Source organism: Rattus norvegicus, chromosome 2 (genome assembly GCF_036323735.1).
Source record: "Rattus norvegicus strain BN/NHsdMcwi chromosome 2, GRCr8, whole genome shotgun sequence".
Taxonomy (NCBI): Eukaryota; Metazoa; Chordata; class Mammalia; order Rodentia; family Muridae; genus Rattus; species Rattus norvegicus.
In genome coordinates this window covers 69,330,100-69,339,993 of record NC_086020.1, presented here as the reverse complement: position 1 = coordinate 69,339,993, position 9,894 = coordinate 69,330,100, and the positions used below count along the sequence as shown (strand labels likewise).

Below are 9,894 nucleotides of genomic sequence, written 5' to 3'. Positions count from 1 at the left end.
GTTGTGATCTTTTACAGACTAGGTTGACTTCTTTTTAAAAGCGATTGTAGTATCAAAAATAGAAATGCTATAAGAAAAAAATAGATGCCCTGCATGAGACAGATATAAATGCTTCTCATAATAGATGTCTATAAATTAATGACAATAAAAAGAGTATCCCCTATTCAGTCTGCTGACATGTTCAACCTGAGTATGACATTTCTGGAGGACTGCTGGGAGCATATCCCTAGATAAGCTCTCTCAGGGATGGACTATCTGATTGTCATGAATAGCAACAAAAGAAGAGTCCGTGTGCATCAGCTAGCCAGTGTAGTAGTCACTGAGATGGTGAGGAATTATTGGAGAAGGGTTAAATCAGAATGTAGGACTTCATTCGGCTTGCTTTGTGGGTCATATTTGTACTTGTGTGTAATTATTTGAAAGTAAAAATATCTAGCAAACTATACTGTAAAAAGGCATTAGTTTAGTTAAAAGTATAGATCCAAAAAAAAGTATAGATCCAGTAGTAAAATGCCTAGCTTCTTATATTTTCATTCTGTTCTGTTGCAGATTGAGTAAGTAGGGTCCACATAGGCTCATAGATTTAAATGTTTATTTATCAGGGAGTGTGGCTATTTCAAATGTATTAGGAGGTTTGGCCATTTTGGAAAGCTATAGCCTTGTTGGAAGGAAAACAGCAATATTAACTAACTGGTTCATTCAGATCTCCTAGAGACTAAGCAACCAACCAAAGAGCATATGTGGGCTGGTCCTTGCCACCAGCACATAGTAGAGGACTTCCTTCTCTGGTCTCAGAGAGAATGTGTCTAGTTCTACAGAGACTTGATGCCCCAGGAAAGGAGGTCACAGGTCAAGGGGTGAGATGTGGAGGATGAGGATGAGTGAGAAGATTGGGGGTGAGGAAGCACCCTTTCTGAGGCAAAGGGGGAAGAGTATGGGGTGAAGACATCTGGGAGGGGGCCTGAGAAGGGGGACAACATTTGAAATGTAAATAAATAAAATAATATAATAAAAATCTTTGCAAAGAAAGAAAGATGCCCCAAAGTTCTGGGTCCAATAACCCTATTCCTTTGTATTAGCAATGATAAATTATTAACATACATATTACTATATGATGATCTCTAACTGAAAATCAACTAATCCCCCAGATGCATAAATGCTTAACTATTGGTACACAGAGTCACATAATAAAAAATTTTAAAAATTAAAATATAAAAATGTATCAAATATAACATGAAAACTCTAATGTATAATCAAGTCTTTTATAAAAGTCATTTGTTGCATTAATAAATATTTACTCCAATGTTCTGAAAATATAAAATTATTGTTTGGGGTATGTGTAAATTCATAAATTCAGGTAAAACAAGAAGTCTGAAAGTTGTACATTATAACTACGCAAGTTTTTTTTGGATTGAGGATAAAATATAATGTTACAAGAGATATGAGAAATTTGGAAGTAACCATATGTTTTTTTTTTCTTCTTCTATGGGCATTATCTTTCTTGATTTCTATAGCAAGCCAAGCAATGACATTATATACTGTCAAAGCTAAATTTAGTTCAGGACTGAAGTTTGAAAGAAAGAAAATTTAATACAAGAAAATTTCATTTCACCATTCCATTCATCATATTGTCACATTGTGGGCGAGCTTTATAATAACCATATCACATTTTAAAAATTACTCTGTGTGCGCAAGCAGGTAGCAAACACATGGGTGCACACACACACACACACAGAGATAGAGAGAGAGAGAGGGGGGAGAGAGAGAGAGAGAGAGAGAGAGAGAGAGAGAGAGAGAGAGAGAGAGAGGGGAGAGAAACATATATATTCTAAAACCATTAAATATGCTTACTAACAGAAAAAATGAAATGGCATGGAAGCTCTGCTTGGAGAAATATTTTATAAATTGTTTAGTAAATGACATTTTAACTATGAATTTAACAGTCATAAATGGACAATTCCAGTTATATCTGAGAATAAAAACATCCACTCATGTTACCACCTGGGACATCCAGGGTCCTTTGGTGTGATTGTTCTCTTCAATGACTTTACTATTCTATTAATCATTCATTTAGAATTCCTAATTTAATATTTTTCTATTACATGTATACACATTAAAATTTAATTGCATAACAGAACATTAGTCATACTAATTAGCAATACGTAAACAGCTGATTCAATATCTTACAATTTCATAGTATCTGGATGGGAATTTTTCTAGCCATTTGAAGGGTAAACTATACCCAAGCTCATCAACTCTATTACATTTGGGTGTAACAAATAACTGAAATGACTGTTCATGATCTTTGTTTGTTTGCTTGCTTCCTTTTCCTTTCTGTCTTTCTTGATATTGTCACAGGCTTCTCTCAGATTCTAGGTTGCAGTTTTCCTTCATTGTAGGATTGCCCCATTTTAGAATTGATCACAGGACTTTGACCCTTTATAAAACTTTGAGACCCTTCTCAAACCATTTAATACCATGAGCTACATAGGAAAATTTCCTTTTAAAGGGTTTATTATGCTTAGAGAGAACTCAGCTAGATTTATTTCAAAATTAACTGAATGCAAGTTTGGTTTACACATGCTCCATCCATTCAGTATGTGATAATTGTCCATGAAAAGCATCATGCTACCATATCTCATCATGTAATAGTTGTATGAATTTAAGGGAGATACCATTACAATAATTTTACTATTCATGATAAAATTTTGAAATAAAATGATTATTTTAGAAACTTCCATAACTGTGTTAATGATTTGAGAACAATATTGAGAATATGTATTCTGTCATATTAAATAGCTAAGGAACCTCAGGAAGCAATTCACTTCAAAAGAACTTCGACAGTCATGAAAAAACATGCAGTAGTATACACAGGAAGGGACAGATAAACTTGGAAAAAACAATAGAAGGTTTTCTCTAACTCTACAAAATGATGGATCTATACATTTGAAACTGATTGTAATATTAGTAATGGCCCTGTAACTTACACAGCACATTAAGATGAAATATGTTTATTTAGGCATTCCTAGAAGTAAACATCAAAAATGTATTTATTTATTGAAAAGTTTCTTTATGCATGTGAATCTTAGCATGCAAGATTGTTTCAACTTTAGTGGCAAGAGCCTTGCTCAATAAGCATTAATAGGAAATTTTCTATATTGTCAATATGTATGTCCAGTGCACTCTGAGACTCTCTATTCCACTGTCTTCATTACATTTAGTGATTATTCTGGTAGTTAAATTATATGCCTTCTAAATTTTAAATTGTAAAGTCACATGTTTAAAAAAGAAAAAATATGTGTAACCTTTTTGACAATTTGTTTATTTGAGCCTCTCTCTCTCTCTCTCTCTCTCTCTCTCTCTCTCTGTGTGTGTGTGTGTGTGTGTGTGTGTGTGTGTGTGTGTGTGTGTGTGTTATGTGTATAAGTGACTTATAGTTCTCAAAACAATAGGGAATGTAGGGATTGGATTCCTGACAGTAGCAGATCATTTGCTACCTGGTCAGTTTGAAATGCCGTGACCTTATCGTTTTAGTTACCTACAAAAAACAGAAAAGATTGTGAGGTCAGTTTCTCTAACTTGGCTTATGGAACAGAAAGAGATGGGTGTCTAACAGCTTTCAACACCTCAGAAGTATCAGAAAATAGATATGTTACAGAGAATTTATCTTCCCTTCTAGGAAGACAGGAAACTGCAGGACAAGAGGACAAGTTATTTATCTCATGCTGAGAAATATCTTCAAAATCTCTTTCAAAGAGTTGTACAAACTAATTCATATTGTACTGTGTTTATCACAATCTTTGAAAGTACAGGGAAAACAGAGGGAAAAATCTACTCTTTTCAGTGTATCCAACTATATTTATCACTGTATTTCAAATGCTTTTTATTCTACTACAGCTTTCTTTTTAAAGACTATACTTTTCAGTAATCACAAGTTTTATTATATTATTCTAAGCAAAGCACTTTGAAAGTGAGTGAGGCATCTGTGGTGGATAGCAACAATCAAGTCTGTAATTGTTCTACATTATCCATGCGAACCTGTCAGAACACAACACAGTAATTTTTCCTTTATAACATGTGATAGCTAAGTTAGATGATTGTAAATCATATAATATAGCATTAATATAGTTCATGAATATAAAGTATGACTATAGTGTCCATTAATGCCTCACTCTGCTTTTATCAGAATGATTTCAGATGTACACTTTCTTAGACCTGTGAAAGTGGAGTGAGTTCAAGATCTCTGACACAATGTAGTTCAAATCCTGATGATGAAGGTATAAAGAAACAGCAATATCTACAGATAATTTTAATAACACGGATATTTACCAAAGTCTAAACAAAGATTTTTTATCTCAGTTTGTCCTTGCTATTCAAAATGTCTGAGGACAAGAGTCAACTTATGGGTGAGACTTGAGGAAAGAGTGAGGATCTTTCAAGGGAACATTTACAGCAGTAAAGGTATATGGGAAATGTCTTAGTTGTCAAATCTCTTAAGTGTCAAAATCAGGAGTAACGATTGACCACCTAGAGAGGTTTTCTAGTTAATCTACTGCAGCTTTCCACACCAGGAGGATAAAAATGAGGCATAGAATAATGTCACTACATATCATTTTATGATGTTGTGATATTTCTGAATTGGCATCGAATTTACATAATATTTTTAAAAGGAGGAGTACTGCAACATGGTGGTCATTTTAATTTAATGAACATTAAAAAAATAGATATAATTTGGCAACCTCAGAACACAGTTCTACCACAGCAAGTCCTGGATACCCTGATACACACAAAGAGCAAGATTCTGACCTAAAATTCGATGAAGATGACAGAAGTATTTAAGGAGGATATCAATAATTCTCTTAAATCAATACAGGAAAGTGCAGGCAAGCAGGTAGAAACCCTTAAACAGAAAACAATCAGGAAAATACAATAAAGTGTGTAAAGAAATTGCATAAAACAATGCAAGGCATAAAACTAAGAACAAAGACAAAAAATGAATCACCAATGTAGGCATATGCAAAAACCTAAGAAAGATATCAGGAGCTATAGATGCATCAACAACAGAATATAAAGGATGGAAAAGAGATTCTCAGGTATAGACGCTATCATAGGAGATAACAACATATCAGTCAAATAAAATACAAAAGGTAAGAAAACCCAAATTGTCCAAGTAAACATTTGTAAACAGTGAAAAGACCAAACCTAAGAATAATACAAAGAAAAGAGGATTAAGATTCCCTGTTCAAAGGACCAGAAACATATTCAACACAATATAGAAGAAAAATTCCCTAACCTAAAATGATGACCATAAATGTAGAGGAAGTTTACAGAACACCAAACAGATTGGACCAGAAAAGAAATCCTCCCACCATATAGTAATCAAAACACCAAATATACAGAATGAAGAAAGAATATTAAAAGCTGTGAGTGAAAATGTCCAAGTAACATATAAATGCAAACATTTTACACCAGACTTCACAAGAGAGACACTGAAAGCCAGAAGATCTTGGAAAAGTGTCATTCAAACCCTAAGTGAATACAGATGACAGTCTAGTCTATTATACCCAGTGAAACTCTCAATCACCATAGATGGGTAAACCAAAATATTCAATAATGAAACCGAATTGAAACAATATCTTTCTACTAATCCATCCTTACAGAGGATACTAGAAGCAAAAACTCTAACACACAGAGGGTAACTAGACCAAGGAAAACACAAGAAATTAATCCTGTCATAAGAAACCTAAAAGAAGAAAATTATATACACATAAAACTGCCTCCAACAACAAAAGTAACAATAATTAACAATCATTGGTCTTTAATATCTCTCAATATCAAAAAACTCATTTCCCCAATAAAAAGACACAGGCTAAGAGATTGGATACATAGAGATTGAATACATACATATTCATCATTTTGATGCATACAGAAAATATTCCTCAGCAACAAAGCTACTACCTCAGAATAAAGGGCTGGATTTGCCATTCTAAAATCTAAGAAAACAGACTTTAAAGCAAAAGTAATCAAAAGAGATGGGGAAGAACACTTTATATTTGTCAAAGGAAAAATAGACCAAAATGAAGTCTCAATTCTGAACATCCCTGCCCTAAATGCAAGGACACCCACATCAGAAAAAAAAAAACAAAAACAAAAAAACAAAAAAATAAAAAAACAACTCTATGAAAGCTGAATACACAACACTGAAATTCACACAATAATTGTGTAATTTGAAACAGAACATAAACAGACAGTGAAAAAACAGAAGTAAATTACTAAATGGATTTAATAGATATCTGTGGACCATTTCACTACAAAACAAAAGAATATGCCTTGTTCTCAGCACGTGATGGAAATTTTCTTAAATGCTGACCATATAATCAGACACAAAACAAGAATCAACAGACACAAGAAGATTGAAATAATGCCATGCATTTTACTAGATCTCCACAAATTAAGGTTGGACATCAATAACAACAAAAATAGCTGAAAATCCAGATAATCATGAAAACTGAACAATTCTCAACTCAATAATAACTTGGTGAGGGAAGAAACAAAGAAAGAAAATAAACACATTTAGAAGTCAATGAAAGTCAATCACAGCATACACAAATTTATGGCACACAATGAAGCAGTGCTATGGGGAACATTCATAGAGCATGGTGCCTTCATAAAGAAGTTGGAGAGATCCTGTATTAGCAGCTAAATAGCACACCTGAAAGCTCTAGAACTAAAAGAAGGAATCATACACAAGAGATGGCTGGAAATTGCCAAACTAAGAGTTGAAATCAAACAATTAGAAACAAAGAAAACTAAACAAAGAATCTAGAAAACCAAGAGTTTTTGTTGTTGTTGTTGTTGTTGTTTTTGTTTTTGTTTTTTGAGAAAATTAACAAGTTAGATGATAAGTTAACCAAAATAGCTAAAGGCCATACAGACAGTATACAAATTAACAAAATCAGCAATGAAAATGGAGACATAGCAACAGAACCTGAGGAAATTTGAAAAAAAATCATCAAAACTTACTACAAAACCTACCCCACCCCACAAAACTGGAAAATCAAGATTAAATGTGTGAATTTATTAGAGAAATGCCATGTACCAAAGTTAAATCAAGTGCAGGGAAAGAATTTAAGCAGTCCATTAACCCCAAAGGAAACCAAAACTGTCATGAAGATCTCCTAGTGGGAGGAAACAAAAGCCCAGGGTCAGATGGTTTTAGTGCTAAATCTTACCAGGCCTATAAAGAAGACCTAATACCAATACTTATCACTCTATTCCATGAAATAGAAATGAAAGGAACATTACCTAATTCAGTCTATGAAGCCACAGGTACTCTCATATTTATCCCACACAAAGACCCACCAAAGAACTTGAGATCAATTTCACTTATGAATATTGATGCAAATTTATTCAATAAAATGCTTGCAAACTAAATAAAATACATAGCAAAACCATCATTCACAAAAATCAAGTAGACTCCTTCCCAGGGATGCCGGGATGGTTCAATAAATGAAAATCCATCAACTATATAAACAAACACAAAAAAATCATATGATTGTCTCATTAGATACTGAAAAAGACTCTATAATAATATATCCCATCATGATAAAATTCTGGAAGAGATCAGGAATTCATTACATATATCTAAACTTATTAAAAGCAATATACAGAAAACCAACAGCCAACACCAAATTAAATGGAAACAAACTTGTAGTAATCCCACTAAAATCAGAGATAAGGCAAGGCTGCAAACATTCTCCTTATCTATTCAATATAGTATTCAAAGTTCTAGACAGAGCAATTAGGCAACAAAAGGAGATCAAGGGATAAAAATTTGAAAGAAGGAAGTCAAGACATCACTATTTGCAGATGATGTAACAATAAGCAACCCAAAAAAAAATCTACATAGAAACCCTACAGTTGATAAATAACTTCAGCAAATTGGGTGAATGTAAAATTAACTAAAAAAAGATTAGCAACTTTCCTTTATACAAAAGATAAGTGGTCTGAAGTTTAAGACTAAGTGAATCAAGGACCTCCCTGTAAAACCAGATACACTCAGACTAGCAGAAGAAAAACTGGGGAAGGGTCTCGAACACAAGGGCACTGGAGAAATTTCTTAAACAAAACACCAATGGCTTATGCTCTAAGACCAAGAATAGACAAAAGGGACCTCATAAAATTGCAAAGCTTCTGTAAAGCAAAGGGCACTGTCATTAGTGCAACCAACAGATTGGGAAAAGATCTTTACCAATCCTACCTCCAATAAGGGCTAATATCTAATATATACAAAGAACTCGAGAAGTTAGACGACGGCGAGCCAAATAGCCCTATTAAAAATGGGATGCAGAGCTAAACAAAGAATTCTAAGCGGAGGAATATCGAATGGTTGAGAAGTACCTAAAGGACTTTTCAACATCCTTAGTCATCAGGAAAATGCAAATCAAAACCAGCATGGTTTTGAGCATCAATTTCATTGCCCATGTCCAGAGCCATGTTCCTTATGCTGCCTTGGTTGCTCTCCATTTGAATGCGGTTCTCTCTGGTCTCATCTTCTCTGGCATCATTAGTTATATGTTTAATGTATCCACCGGTGCCTGCGCTTGTAGTTTGCTGAGGCTGACCATTTGTTATCTGGACTGGTTGCTTAGATACCACATTGCTGGGTGAGTTGTCTCCGCTATCTCCCCATGTTACCTTATAGTTCTTTCCAGACTCAAAGTTATTTGTCCTATTACAAGGGCAGACACCGAGGGGACACTTGTTGAGTTCTATTAAGTATTCTCTGCTTCTCTCATGTCTTTATTTATATGGTCCATGCCTTCTTCTATGTGATTTAGTAGTTCCCCTTGTTCGTCCATCATAGTGATGGTGTTTATTCCTGCATCCTGAGATACAAAGACTAATTTTCCTTGTGCGTTCCAGAGACTCATCAGGAACTTGGTGAGCCTGAAGCTGAATTTCTTCTGGTGATAGATTATCCATGGTGAATCAAATCTACTGGACACAGAATTGTAAATATGACCCTTGTGAACCTGGGGCAGGAAGATTTCAAGGCTGAGGCCAATCTGGGAGTAAAAGAAGCCTTCAATTCAGGCATAAACTATAGTGAAAACCTGTCATATTCTTGGTGTTTGCTGGCGGGGAAGCCTCAAGGTAGGCAGTGAACTTACTAGACAGTGAAACCTGTAACACCAGGAGCCTCAGGATCATTCTTCTAACATCTATTTCAGAACTATGTGTTTATTAGGGCCACCTATATGTTATACTGTCTGACTGACCAGCTCCCTCAGCTACTTTCCAGAAAGCTCTCCTGGCTGCTCTGGCCACTCCTCTCAGGCCCCTACAGGTCTCGGACTCTCCCATTAGTGTATTTGTAATTGTCATACCTGACTGACAGTTGTGTCTGACACCTTACTTCCTGCCATTTTCTTGTCATTTCCTTTGTCCATCATTGTCTAGTTGGCTCTCTTGATTGAAATTTCTCTTTTAGTTTTTATGACCTGTGAATTTTTTTATTGAGCTCTTAAATTTTGCAGTTCTCAAACAGTTGTTTATGCTTAAATGACTAAATTTAATATCTCAAAAAGAATCAAGAGAAATTCTTGATTAAATTTACATTTAGTGGCTATTATCCTGGTTGGTATACAGAGTTAATGGTGGAAACACTATTAGAACATTGTCATACCTATTGCCAGACTTTAGTGCCAAAGAGATTTGAAACAGACCACTTAAGAATTTTCTATTTGCCCACAAAACTCAAATTGGTGAAAAGTATGACATAATGAAGTTTCATTGTTAACTCTTTATTGCATTTCCATAATAGGCATTATAGGTCCAGTTTCAAAGCCAGGTGGCTTCTAAAATATGTTTTACTGTTATAAATGTAGTGAA

At 34.5% G+C, this 9,894-nt stretch overlaps 1 pseudogene; it reads right to left on the bottom strand.

Moving 5' to 3' along the window:
• Positions 1-3,530: 3,530 nt before the first annotated feature.
• Snap23-ps1 (synaptosome associated protein 23, pseudogene 1) lies at positions 3,531-8,985 on the bottom strand (annotated as a pseudogene).
• Positions 8,986-9,894: the final 909 nt, after the last annotated feature.